This window comes from Lupinus angustifolius, unplaced genomic scaffold (assembly GCF_001865875.1).
Source record: "Lupinus angustifolius cultivar Tanjil unplaced genomic scaffold, LupAngTanjil_v1.0 Scaffold_442, whole genome shotgun sequence".
Classification (NCBI taxonomy): Eukaryota; Viridiplantae; Streptophyta; class Magnoliopsida; order Fabales; family Fabaceae; genus Lupinus; species Lupinus angustifolius.
The window spans coordinates 212,495-226,224 of record NW_017727839.1 but is presented as its reverse complement, the minus strand read 5'-3'; positions in this window follow the sequence as shown (position 1 = coordinate 226,224).

The following is a 13,730-nucleotide window of genomic DNA, read 5'->3' as shown; positions in this document are numbered from 1 at the left end:
ATATATATATACATATATATATATATATATATGGGATGTATCTCAATGTATATAAGAGTGGGTGTGATAATTCGCAGCCCTCCAATTAAAAATCAAAGGTTGAGATTAGATTACACATTTTAACATCATGTGGCTTTCTTCAAGTCCAAATGAATTTCAGATCATATGATCTTCGATGTCCTAGTACACAACCAACTAAAAATGTTTTAATTCATGCTCTTCTCTCTTCTAACACGCTTTGTGTATCTTTTTCATTATGCTACTAATTGGTTGAATAATTATAATTTTATAGTAATATCCAAGAGAACTAAAATTGGGGGCAAAATGTTTGTACTTTTCTCATGTTTCCTACTACTTACTACCTAAAAGCTTATGTTCTAATTACTCTTTCATGAGATTTTAAGTTTCTTAATCTAACGTATTTGTGGGGTTTTCCAATTCTAACTTGTATGCTTTCTTCTTGCTTGTTTGATGCTTTTCATAGAGTTTTCCCAGATTTTTAAAAGAACCTTTGTAGGTCAATAATAAAAGAAAATAAAAAATAGAGATAGAAGAAGTTTTGACTCTAGATGTGACTTTAAAGAGAATAAAAACGAATAACTGCATCAATTACAATTAATATTTTATAAATGAATAGTTTTATTATTGAGAAAATATGGGATGAAGACAACCTCAACACATCACATTTGCAGACACTCGACCATAGTTTGACAAATAATTAAATTGTGGGTTCCACTACAATAACATGTTTTTTCCCCTCTTTCTCTCTCCCTCCTCTCTTTCTCTTTCCTATCTTTGGATCTCCTATTTAATGATTTGGTATAGTGGAACCCACAATTTAATGATTTGTCAAATTATAATTAGGTGCATGCAAATATGATGTGTTAAGGTTGTCTTCCACCAAGCTTTTATCTTTATTATTAATGATGTAATGAGCATTACTTCTTGCTTGTTTGATGCTTTTAGTTGAGTTTTCCGATATCTTAAATTTGTAGTCCACAATATGTTTGTCATAATGTCTCAATGAGAATTGAAAACTATAATGTAAATACTGAATGTACAAAATATGTTTGATATTTCAAATCTACACTTGAACTGCAACAATTAAATAGTAGAATCCCTTTTAGTCCTTTTATTATTATTTAGCGTATAAAATATATATAGGAATGAATTTTAATATTGTAGCAATATTCTTATATGCATTTCTTGCTACACGAAAAAATGAAGAAAACAAGTGAAAAGAAAGTTTTATCATGAAACTAAAAATATATCATAGGAAGATGTTTGTCCATGAAAGCCAATTACAGGAGAAATATTAGAGCGGGGACAACCGTGTAGAAAATAGAGAGGATATATTGAGTTTGAAAGAATAGATGATGAGAAATTTATTTGGACTTAGAGAGACACAAATTTGTAATCTAATCTCAACCTTTGAGTTATTTAGATGGATAAGAATTATTCCTCGTACTCTCCTGTAGGTGGGGTGATAACAATAAATATAGAATGGAAAAAAAATACAAAATGAAATATAAAACGAGCAACCAAATACGCATATGGTATCTCACACTTGGTATCTAAGAAAAGACACATAGTTTGAGATTTTAATAATAATGAAAAAATATTTATTTGCATTTATGTTATACTTAATATTTATATATATAGGGAGTGACTCTAGTGAGAACAACTCATACATAAAAACTATGAGATTAATAAATATAAGTCATACAACTAAACATGGATGATTATTAGTTATATGATCACTTAAAAAAGTCGTGTACATGACCATTGATTTAAGATTTAATGGTGCATATTAATTGCTCCCATTTCCTAGTGTAGCACATGTTCTCATGTTAGTTCCCTATATATATGTGTGTGTTTGTGTGTGTGACGTATCCCAGCTTATATGAGAGTGAGAAAGATAATTCTCAGCCCTCCAATTCAAAATCCAAGGTTAAGATTAGAATACTAATATTAATCATCATGTGCATCTCTTCAATTCCAAATGAATTTCACCTCATATGTTCTTCCAAATCCAAGTACACAACCGACTAAAAATATTTCAATTCATGTTCTTCTCTGTTCTCACACGCTTTGAGTATCTTCTTCATTATGCTATTAATAGGTTGCATAATTATAACTTTATAGTAATAGTCAAGAGAAGTAAAATTAGGGGAAAAGTGTTTTAATTTTCCCATGTTTCTTGCTACACTACCTAAAAGCTTATGTTCGAATTACTTTTCCTGACTTTTTGAGTTTCTTAATCTAATGTATTTATGGGGTTTTCCAATTCCAACTTATGTGCTTGCTTCTGGCTTGTTTAATGCTTTTGGCTGACTTTTCTGATATTTTATATTTGTTGTCCACAATATGTTTGTTATAATATCTCAAGGAGAATTGATAATTATCATATAAATACTGAATATACAACATATGTTTCATACTTCATATCTACACTTGAACTGCAACAATTAAATGGAAGTAAACCTTTTATTAAGAATTAGCATATAAGATATAGAGAAGAATGAATTTTAGTACTGTAGCAATGTTCTTCAATGCATTTGTTTTGCTACATGAAAAAAAATGAAGAAAACAAGTGAGAAGAATGTTTAGTGATATAACTAAAAATATATCTTTGGAAGATGTTTGTCAATGAAAGGAAATTACGGGAGAAATATTAGAGCAGGGACAACTGTGTAGAAAATAGAGAGGGTATGTTGGATTTAAAAGTGTAGATGATGTGAAATTCATTTGGACTTGAAGAGACACACATTAGTAATCTAATCTAAACTTTCGATTTTATTCTAATGGGTAAGAATTATTCCTCTTAATCTCATATAGGTGGGGCGATAAAAATAAACTTAGAATGGAAAAAAATACAAAAGGAACTATAAAACAAACAACCAAAATTGGCACATGGTATCTCACATGTGGTATCCAAGCAAAGAAACATAGTTTGACTTTTTAATAAAATTGAAAAAAATTTATTTGCATTTATGTTATACTTAATATTTGTATGTATAAGGAGTGACTCTAGTGAGAGCAACTATTACATTATAACTGTGAGAATAATAAATATGATTCTTATAACTTAACATGGACGATTATTAGTCAAATGATCACTTAAAAAAGTAATGTGCATGATCATTCATATAAGATTCAATGATATATATTAATTGTATTCATTCCTTACAATAGCGCACGTTCTCACGTTAGTTCCATATATATATATATATATATATATATATGGGAAGTATTACTGGGGTTTTCCAATTCCAACTTCTATGGTTGCTTCTTACTTGTTTGCTCTGTGCCTCAACAATGTTCTGAATAAAGCTCCTCATAGCATGATAGTGGTTATCAATGTAGGAAACCTGTCGTTCCCCAAATTACTCCAAATCTGTATGGTAGGAGTCCTTTAGAGACTGAAAATGTAGATCCGTTCTATTATTCAGCCTTTGCTCCATGACATCCAACTATATTAATCCAAAGGATGGTTCCTGCGGCGCGTTTCTAGTTGGCTCCCTTGAGTTCCTGCATTAGGCTGATTTGTTCTAGCCTGATCTTCATCATCATATAGATCCCAATCCACGGTGGTGTAATCCTCTTGGTATTGCCAAGTACTTCCATACTTGTAGATACCCATATTATGGATTAGGCTTTTATCAACGAGGTGATCTTTATCAGAAGTCTCTGTGATGATGGTGTCAGATACGTCAATGTGCAGATAATCAATGATTCTCGATATGAATATACTATAGGGCAGCAACTTGGATTGCAAGGTAGAGACATTATACATGACCTTCAAGATCTCTTCAGGCCAATTAATCATAATGTTTTCCTTAACATCATACATGAATTTCAGATCATTAATAGTAGGTTGTGCATAATTGGTGTTTCTCTGAACTAAAATGTACACAATCAGATAGTGAAGCAATCTATTCTGTACAGATAATGAACCAGCTTTAGTTATTTCTCCCTGGATATACAGATGGGGAATGTTGAAAGAAGAGTTTTCTTTCGTCGGTGTGTTTCCATTTTTTTGGTTAAGTAAGTGAACTTTGTTTTATTCTTTGTTCACCATCTCGGCTTTGTTGATATAAATTCCAACGTCGGTATAATGGTTTCAAGAATATTCCAGTTACAACCTACTTCTAATAATCATGTGAATAAGTTATTCCTTCTTTGCCCCATCTTGGCTTTGTTAGAATAAATTCTAACGTCGGTACAATGGTATCGAAGCAATCCCCTATTACATAATTATTAAGTACCTTTGAATACCATCTCGGTTTTGTGGAATAAATTCCAACACCGGTTTAATGGTATTCTAATGTACAAAAGTGATGAATAGTTAGTTGTTAGAAACAAACAAATAAATAAAGAACAAAAGAATAATAAAGACCTTTATTTATTTACTCCCTTTCGGGTTCCTTTTATTAACAAACCAAACTTCTTCCTTATGGAAGGTTGGTATTAAAGAATAAATAAATTGTGGAATGTAAATAACAATAAATAAAAGTTAGTTAGAGAGTTTAGGGTTTGCTTCGATATCATTGGTCCCTAAGCCTAAACCCTAAACCCTAAACTTTTGTATATTAAAAGGTATTTCAACAAATAAATTTAGTGATAAGACTTTACTATTTTACAATTTACACCTCTTTCAAGATTCAATTGTAGTATAGGATAGGGTTATGTCGAACCACAAGGAATTGCCTAACAGAATGAATCATATGAATATGTCAATGCACAAATAAAAAGGGAACATATTTTGGTTGTTTTTTATTTGATTTGATATGCACATAAACACTTAACAAGAAACATAAACTAAATATTAACAAATTCTTGAGGAGACAAGATCATTTTGAATGATGAAAGTATTTCTCAACTTCTTATGTATTTGAAATACGTAGACAAGTTCTTATGTTTTAATTTGATTAACTCCAAACACGAAGGTCTGAAATCCTCCTTTTAGTGTATGTCCTAAAATGGTAGAATGATAATCACTTATATTTATTACTAAACAATATTACGTCCACAAAGAGACTAGGTTGTCACACCCTAATCTTGGCTACTATAATATTGAAGTAGTAATGAATATAAGATCTTAAGAAAAACATGCTTAACTTGGCAAATAAACTAAGTAGTACAACTACTTCCTAGTTTATTTGTTAGGTCGAGATAAGTAATTTTTATGACTTGAAATCAGTTTTTAGGTGATCAATCTAAAAAGAGCTTTTAGTACTTCTAAAACAAATAAAATAACCAAAACACCAACTTCAATGATTAAAATTAAAATGAAATTATAATGAAGAACGAAATAAAAACATACCATAATCCAAATGAAAGTTGTAGGAGCATTAGCCATCCATCCAAAGATTAGATGCTTTTAGTTCCAAAATCATGTTTTTGCACCTATTTTTCCAACTCCATTCTCCTCTTGAATTACATGAAAAACTACTCTAAAAAGTACCTAAAATGAGAGGAAAATATGGAGGAAAGAAGAGGAATAAACTAGGAAGAATGTAAACTACGAAGAATTTAGAATGTATGTACAATGTTTATAAATGAGAATTTCATGCCTTTATATAGTCCAAGGTTCTAGGCGCTCAACTGCCTTATTTAGCAACTCAGCAGCTGACCATTGGCCCCTATGAAGAGCCACTTTGGCCCCTACTTGACCCCTATGGTGGGCTAGGTTACATGCATGGTGACACCTCCTCCTTCTTGTCATAGGCTTATGTCATCCATGAGGTCATATTCTTGGCCTTCAAGCAAAGAAAAAGTAGGATGTTCCATGAGTTGACCTAGCTTTCTTCAAAATTGGGTTTGATGTCCAGGTCAGCCAGGTCACACTGGTCCATGCTGGGCACCAAATTGGTCTATGCTGGGCGTGACCTGGTTCCAGTTGGGCGTGGACCTAGCTATCCTGGCCTAATGCTTAGCTGACCTGGCCTGGTGCTTGGCTGACCTGGCCTGGTGCTTGGTGCTTGGCTGACCTGGCCTGGTGCTTGGCTGTCCTGACCTGGTGTTTGGTGCTTGACTGGTCTGGCCTAGTGCTTGATGCTAGGCTGACCTGGCCTGGTGCTTGGTGCTTGGCTGACCTAGCCTGGTGTTTGGCTGACCTGACCTAGTGCTTGGTGCTTGACTGGTCTGGCCTGACTTAGCCTGGTGCTTGGATGACCTGGCCTGGTGCTTGGCTTGGCTGGACAACTTTGTGCTTGATTTCTTCATGGTTAAGCACCCTTTTTTTCTTTGGTTTGTTACTTGATTTTTGTTGGTTGCTTGGCACTTTTGGGCTGTTTTCTTTAAGTTAAGGTAAGCATTTGATTTTTTCAAGTTGCTTGGCCTACCTTAACTTAGGTTTCCTTAAGACGAAGTAAACTACCTTTCTTCAAGGCTAAGTAACCAAATTAAGCACATAGCATGCCATGCTTTAACTTGATTACTTTTAGCAATTCATTTTGAGCTTTTGTCTTGACTTTTGTCTTGAATTTTGGCTTGAATTCTTGTCCATCTTTGAATTTATTCTTTAATATTCACTTTCCTACAAAACTCAAAGAAAACATGGACAAGAATTAATAAAGAACTAATTTATTGAATCATGCAAAATTCACCTAAAAAGTGTTCATTTAAGTTGATTTTCTACAATTTGCATAGGATAAGTGCCATAACATGATGGTGAAAAGTGTATACTTTTTGCACTTATCAGGGACATCTCAAACATGATTTGTAAACCTCAGCAACATCAAAATCCTTAAGCTCTTCACAATCACCTAGGCTAGCACCATTATTGGATAAGCCTCCCACATTCATAAAAATATCACTATCAATCTCAAATAAATTTCTCGAAACCATAGACCAACACTTTCCATCCTTATATCGAAAGTTGGCGTAAAATTCTCTAATTAACGCGGGGTACAAATTTCCCGTTAATTCTAGAAACATCACGACTCCCTAAGCTTGCATACCTTGTGAAAACTCCAAATTTTGTTCCACTATCCAGATTAGAACAGCTTTCCTTATGTAGGTTGGTTTCCTTCTCTGAAACTTTGACAACCGGGTCTCTTGAAGTATGAGTGAGTAGTAGGGATCTCCACGGTCGTGCCTCACACTCAGATTTGAAGATGAAGCAGTATGAGGGTTATGAGTGTGTTGAGTAGTTGTCTTGAACCTCTTCGAACGTCCTCTTTCCTTTTTTGAGCGAAAACCGTGAGTGTATGAGAGGAGAAGAATGATAAGGGAGAGAACCTAAAGCATAGGGTTTGGAATTGGGAATGGTGTTTCTTGGGGGATTTGAGAGGAAGTGGGATGAAATTAGTTGCAATATGGGTATAGGTGAAGGTTTAATTCTTCGTTTAAGCTAAAGATTTGAATTTTTGTTGTTGCTTATGAGATTTAGAGAGAAAAGGGGGAAGAGAGGGCTTGAAAAAAATGGCAAAAACGCTACTGTTTCTAATTTATTTGCTGCCGTTAATCGACTAAGAGATGTGTTTAATCGATTAATCATAGTTAAAATTCCAGATATTCAGAAAAATGAGCCTAGGTGATCGATTAAAATAGAACGTTAATCGATTAAATTTAGTGAAAAATGAAATGTTTGATACTGGAACTCATTTTAATCGATTAGGAGTTATAGTTAATCGATTAACTCACATAAGATTTGTAGAAACAAGAGGTTTTTGGGTTTTAAAAGCATGCATAGATTTCTACCATATATCAAGCAAAATTTAATCAAACACATATACATTCAGAATTTATCATGCTAGATCATGAGTTATAATAGGAATATGATGCATTCAACAAATATACATTTTGAAGTATATAAGACATTAATCATGCGAAGCACACAATAAAATTTCTGACGATTTTAATCAAGATAATTTTCATCAAGGATTCCAAGTTGTTTTCGAAGAACATAGAAAGTATCTTGTGAGAGGGGCTTGGTAAAAATATAAGCCAATTGCTTAGTAGTTTCAACAAATTCAAGCACACAATCGCCTTTTTGTACATGGTCACGCAAGAAATGATGTCTAATTTCTATATGCTTGGTTCTAGAATGGGAAACGAGATTTTTGGATAGGTTTATGGCACTTGTATTATCATATTTTATAGGAATCTTTTCTAGATTAAGTCCAAAGTCCTTAAGTTGTTGCTTCATCCATAGGATTTGAGTGCAAGACACACCGATGACAATGTATTCCGCTTCGGCGGTGGACAAAGCAACACACGCTTGGTTTTTAATGTGCCATGCAACTAAGGAACTGCCTAGTAAGTGACAAGTCCCACTAGTGCTCTTTTGATCCAACTTACATCCCACAAAATTTGAATCGGAATACCCTACCAAGGACAATGAGGCATCGCTAGGATACCATAATCCCATATTAGTTGTTCCTTTTAAATATCTCATGATGCGTTTAACATGAGTATAATGTGAATCTTTAGGCAATGCTTGAAATCTAGCACACATACAAACACTAAACATAATATCAGGGCGACTCGCAGTTAAGTATAATAATGAACCGATAATCCCTCGATAATTGGTTACCTCTATTGCTTTTCCATTTTCATCTTTGTCTAGATAGCAGGCGGACACCATAGGTGTTAAAGCTTCTTTACATTTTTCCATGTCTAACTTTTTTAGTAACTCCTTGCAGTATTTCGATTGATGAATGAAGATGCTACTTTGCATTTGTTTGATTTGTAACCCAAGAAAGAAGGCCAGCTCACCCATCATCGACATCTCAAACTCACCCTGCATCATCTCAGAAAATTCTTTACAAAGAATGTCATTCGTAGATCTGAAAATTATATCATCAACATACATTTGAACTAATAATACATGATTATATAATCTAAGGATAAAGAGGATAGTATCAACCATACCCCTCACGAACCCTTTTTCCACAAGAAAAGAGCTCAATCTATCATACCAAGCTCTGGGAGCTTATTTCAGGCCATAAAGGGCCTTTTTGAGCTTATACACATGGTTCAGATATTTAAAATTTTCAAAGACGGGAGGTTGATCTACATATACCTCCTCTTGCATGTATCCATTCAAGAAGGCGCTCCTGACATCCATTTGAAAGAGATTAAAATTCATAATCGATGCAAATGATAAAAGCATCCTAATGGCCTCTAATCTGGCTACAGGAGCGTACTTTGGTCACTAAACGAGCTTTGTTTCTGATTATCAGGCCAGATTCATCCATTTATTACGAAAGACCCATCTAGTACCAATCACTGGATGTTCTTTAGGCTTAGGGACCAAGTCCCATACATTATTACGCTCGGACTAGTTTAGCTATTCTTGCATAGCTATACCCCAGTGCACATCCTCAATGGTCTCATCGATGGTCTTTGGCTCGATTTGAGATACAAAACCAACGAAGTTGCAAAAGTTACGTAAAGAGCTATGAGTTACCAACCCCATAGTTCTATCACCTATAACTTTGTCGAGTGGATGATCCTTCTTGGTTTTCCATGCGATTGGCAGGTCCTGATGCTCATCTTGGACAATTTGCTCTGCTTCTTCTTTGTCCTAGTCCATGTCCTTAAAGTATGCTTCTTCTAAAGCACCTGCAACATCATCAGAAAATACCTTTCTCTTCTCTTTTGGAGAAGATTCGTCACAATGAACATGTACAAACTCTTCTACTTGCATTGAATATTTATTAAAGACTCGATAAGCTTTCTATGCAATGAATACCCTAAAAATATACACTCGTCAACTTTTGAATCAAATTTCCCTAAAGCTCTTTTTCCATTATTTAAGATAAAGCATTTACAACCAAAAGCATGAAAATGAGCAATATTAGGTTTTCGACCTTTTAAAAGTTCATAAGGAATTTTTGAAAAGTAGGCCTCAAGAGTATTTAGGAACCTTGCTTTCTTTCGGCATGGTTCTAGCAAGCTCCTCTAAGACTCGATTCTTCCTCTCAACAACTCCATTTGGTTGAGGGGTACAAGGGGCCGGAAATTGATGCATAATACCATATTTATCACAAATTTTATCAAATTGATGGTTTTCAAATTCGCCACCATGATCGGATCGAATATATATTTGTTGGGATATAATGTATGCCCAAGAACCAATTTGTCATATTTATAATAATAAAGTTATATGTATTATCATCTTAATATCATATTCATTATTTATCAAAATAATTAATATTAAAGATCCTTGATTAAAATTAGAGATTTATTGTTATAATAGAGATTATAATAATGAGAAATAAATCTTTTATAATTTTAATCCAAATCGTTCTTGATCATAGGATTATTGAGCTTATGATACTATTAATCCGGATAGATCAATATATGTGTAATGGTCTTTATTAGATAATGATTAATATATCTCATTTATTAAATAACACATATAAATGGTGCATATAGGGATATGACCATTGAACTGACTCAAAGGAAAATTCCTAATGATTAATATATTACCTTTGAATTGTCAATAGGATATTCTTGTGAAGAAATATATATTTTTTAGTCTTCTAATGGTTTTAAAGTAAAAGATATTACTTCATTTCTATCCGGTCGTTAAGGAGTGTTGCTAGATGCCAACCTTGATTAGTAAATTAATGAGTTAATTTACTACCGGTTTAGTAATGAACCTACGGGATCATCCACTAACGAGTGTTCTGATTTTTGTATGACAATAAAATATTATTGATTAAATTAAATAGTTTAATTTTGTATATTTACTTTTAAGTGGAATATTATTGTATTTTTTGCTAGCACCGAAAATACAAATAATATTATTCAATCATCTTTAATATAATTAAGTGTGACTTAATTGTAATATTTCAAATGTTTAAAACTGATAGTCAGTTTTGAAAACCAAAAACATTATGTTGAATTGATGAGTGATTAATTGGCATTAAATGGATTCATGAAGTTTTGATTTTATGCTCAACTAATGTGTGATTAATTGGCACTAAATTGTTTGAGGGAGATTTTGGTTTTATATAAACCAAACCTCATGTGTGATTCAAAACACACACAAAGAAAAAAGTTTGTATCCTAATTTTTGGGTTGTTTGAAATATAGTAGTTTTGAGTTGATTTTTTTTCCACAAATCAAGTGTTGATACAACAAAGATCGCAGTCTCCTGAGGTAATTTTACAAACCGTTTTGTCTAAACTATTATAGTGTATGTATATTTTAACACAAATAGATCCATAATTTTCCGCAGTGTATGTTATGAACATGCATATTAACCTTCAATATTCTCTTATGGTTAAACTGATTTTGGATTTGTTTGGCAAGGTTTTTGAAATATTTGAATGCATCGCTTTTGGACGATAGAAATAATATCTATGTGAATCTAGAGAAATCGTCAACAATTACTAAAGCATAAAAACTACCACCAAAACTCGTAACCTATGATGGTCCAAACAAGTCCATGTGGAGAAGCTCCAAGGGTCTTGTTGTGGATATCACAATCTTTTTAGCACAAGAGTTTTTAACTTGCTTACATTTTTGACAAATATCACAAGTTTCCTGAGTTTTAAAATCAAGTTTTGGTAGCCCATCAACCAAATTATTTTTAGACAATTTATCTAGATGCTTTATATGAATATGAGTGAAGCACCTATGCCAAAGCCAGATGTCATCCTCTTTAGATATAAAATATTTTGAAAATAGAGTAGTGACATCCTTCAGGTTAACCATATAGATATTAATTATATGATATCCGACAAATTTAACTTTATTAGATAGATTGTCACGAATTATAGAACACTCAGAATCAAAAGATACACGGGTACCTTTATCGCAGAGTTGGCTGATACTCAAGAGATTATGTTCCAGGCCTTCAACATATAGCACATTTTCAATCACTCCCTGATTTGAGTTGCCAATCGTTCTGGTGCCTAGTATCTTTCTTTTGTTGTTGTCTCCATACGTGACAAACCCTTTTTATTTCAAGGATAGATCTAGGAATTTTGATCTATCACCTGTCATATGCCTCGAGCATCCATTATCAAGATACCAATGTTGTCCATGAGCTTGTAGACATACCTGCAAAATAGATCACTTACCTTTTTCAGGTACCCAAGTTATATTTGATCCTTTTCTGTTATTAACCAGGGAGTCATCTTCCTTTTTCATCCAGACATACATGCCACTAGGTATACCATATTTTCTAATGTAACAAGAGTAGGAAGTGTGGCCATGTGTGCCACAATAAAAGCATGTAAGAACTTTCTTATTATAAAATTTCTTATTAGGCCGAGTAATAGGTCTCCTATATGGTCTTCTCCTACGCATAGGGGGAATATATCCTAGTCCGGTAAGGTCACCAACATTTCTAGTTTGGCTAAGCATAGTGTCTAACATGTTTTGACTCTCTATGAGTTTTGCAAGTTTTTCATTAAGTCTCAAATTTTCATTTTTCAAAGTCTCGCAAGAATCACAGATAGTTGATTGACATAAATTACCATTAGAGAAATTGCATGCATTACAAGAATATATCTGATCTAATGTTTCATTTTCTAGTTTTAGTTCATCTAATTCTTTTTGTATTGAAACTATTTTCTGTTCATTTAGAAGGATTACTCTTTTTGTATTAGAACTAATCCTACTAATTTCTTTCATTCATCATGCAATTCGACATACGCATTATATAGATTCTCATAGGGAGGTGAATCATTAGATGAAGTAGATGAGGTGTCAGAATATACCTCGTTGTTTACCTCCATTGAATTTGAGCAACAAGCGTCATTTGTTCTAGCCATTAAGCATAGCTTGGCTGTCTCCTCTTCATCTGAGGTGCTCGATGTCATGTCCTCCTCTGGTACGTCCCATACTATATATGCCTCCATTGACTTGAAGTTCCGAGGAGCGCTCTTATCTGAATCAACCGTCTTGAGGTAAGTAGGGCATTGAAACCTCATGTGTCCTGGCTTATCACACTCGTAGCAAGTGAAGCGCTCTTTGGTACCCTTGCCTTTTCTAGTTAACTCACGCGCTTCTTTCTTCTGGAAACGTTTGAAGCCTCCTTTCTTTAGGAATTTCCCAAATTTGCGTACGATAAGGCTCAAAGTTTCATCATCCATATCTGAATCACACTCATCATCCTCTTTATCTTCTGTAGATTGAGACGTTGCAGCTTTGAGAGATATACTTTTTTTTTTGCGGTTTGATTCTTCATGCATTGTCAAGCGTCAAGCTCCATCTCGTGCTCTTGAAGCTTTTGGAATAATGTCGCCAAAAGGCATGGAGTCAAGTTCCTTGGATTCCATGATAGCTGTTACTTTTGGTTGCCATCTCCTGTCAAGACACACTAAAAATTTATTATTAATTTCTCCTTTGGTAAAATATTTATCAAGAGCAATTAAATGGTTTACTATATGAGTGAATCGTTTTTGCATGTCACCAATAGATTCACCCGGAAACATATGAAATAGCTTATACTCATGTGTCAGGGCATTCAACCTACCACGCTTGACTTCGCTACTGCCTTCATGAGTCACTTGTAAAGTGTCCCACATTTCTTTGGCACTTTGGCACTGTGAAACCCGAAAGAACTCATCATAATATAGGGCCGATGTGATGATTTTTTTTTATACGTAGGTTGTATTGAACCTTTTTACGTTCATCATCGGTCCAAAGACTTGTCGATTTTTCTTTTGGTTCATCATCCACTAAATGTTGTGGAACGAAAGGCCCGTTGTCTACGGGTTCCCAAATATCCGAGTCAATGGCTTCTATGAAGATTTTCATGC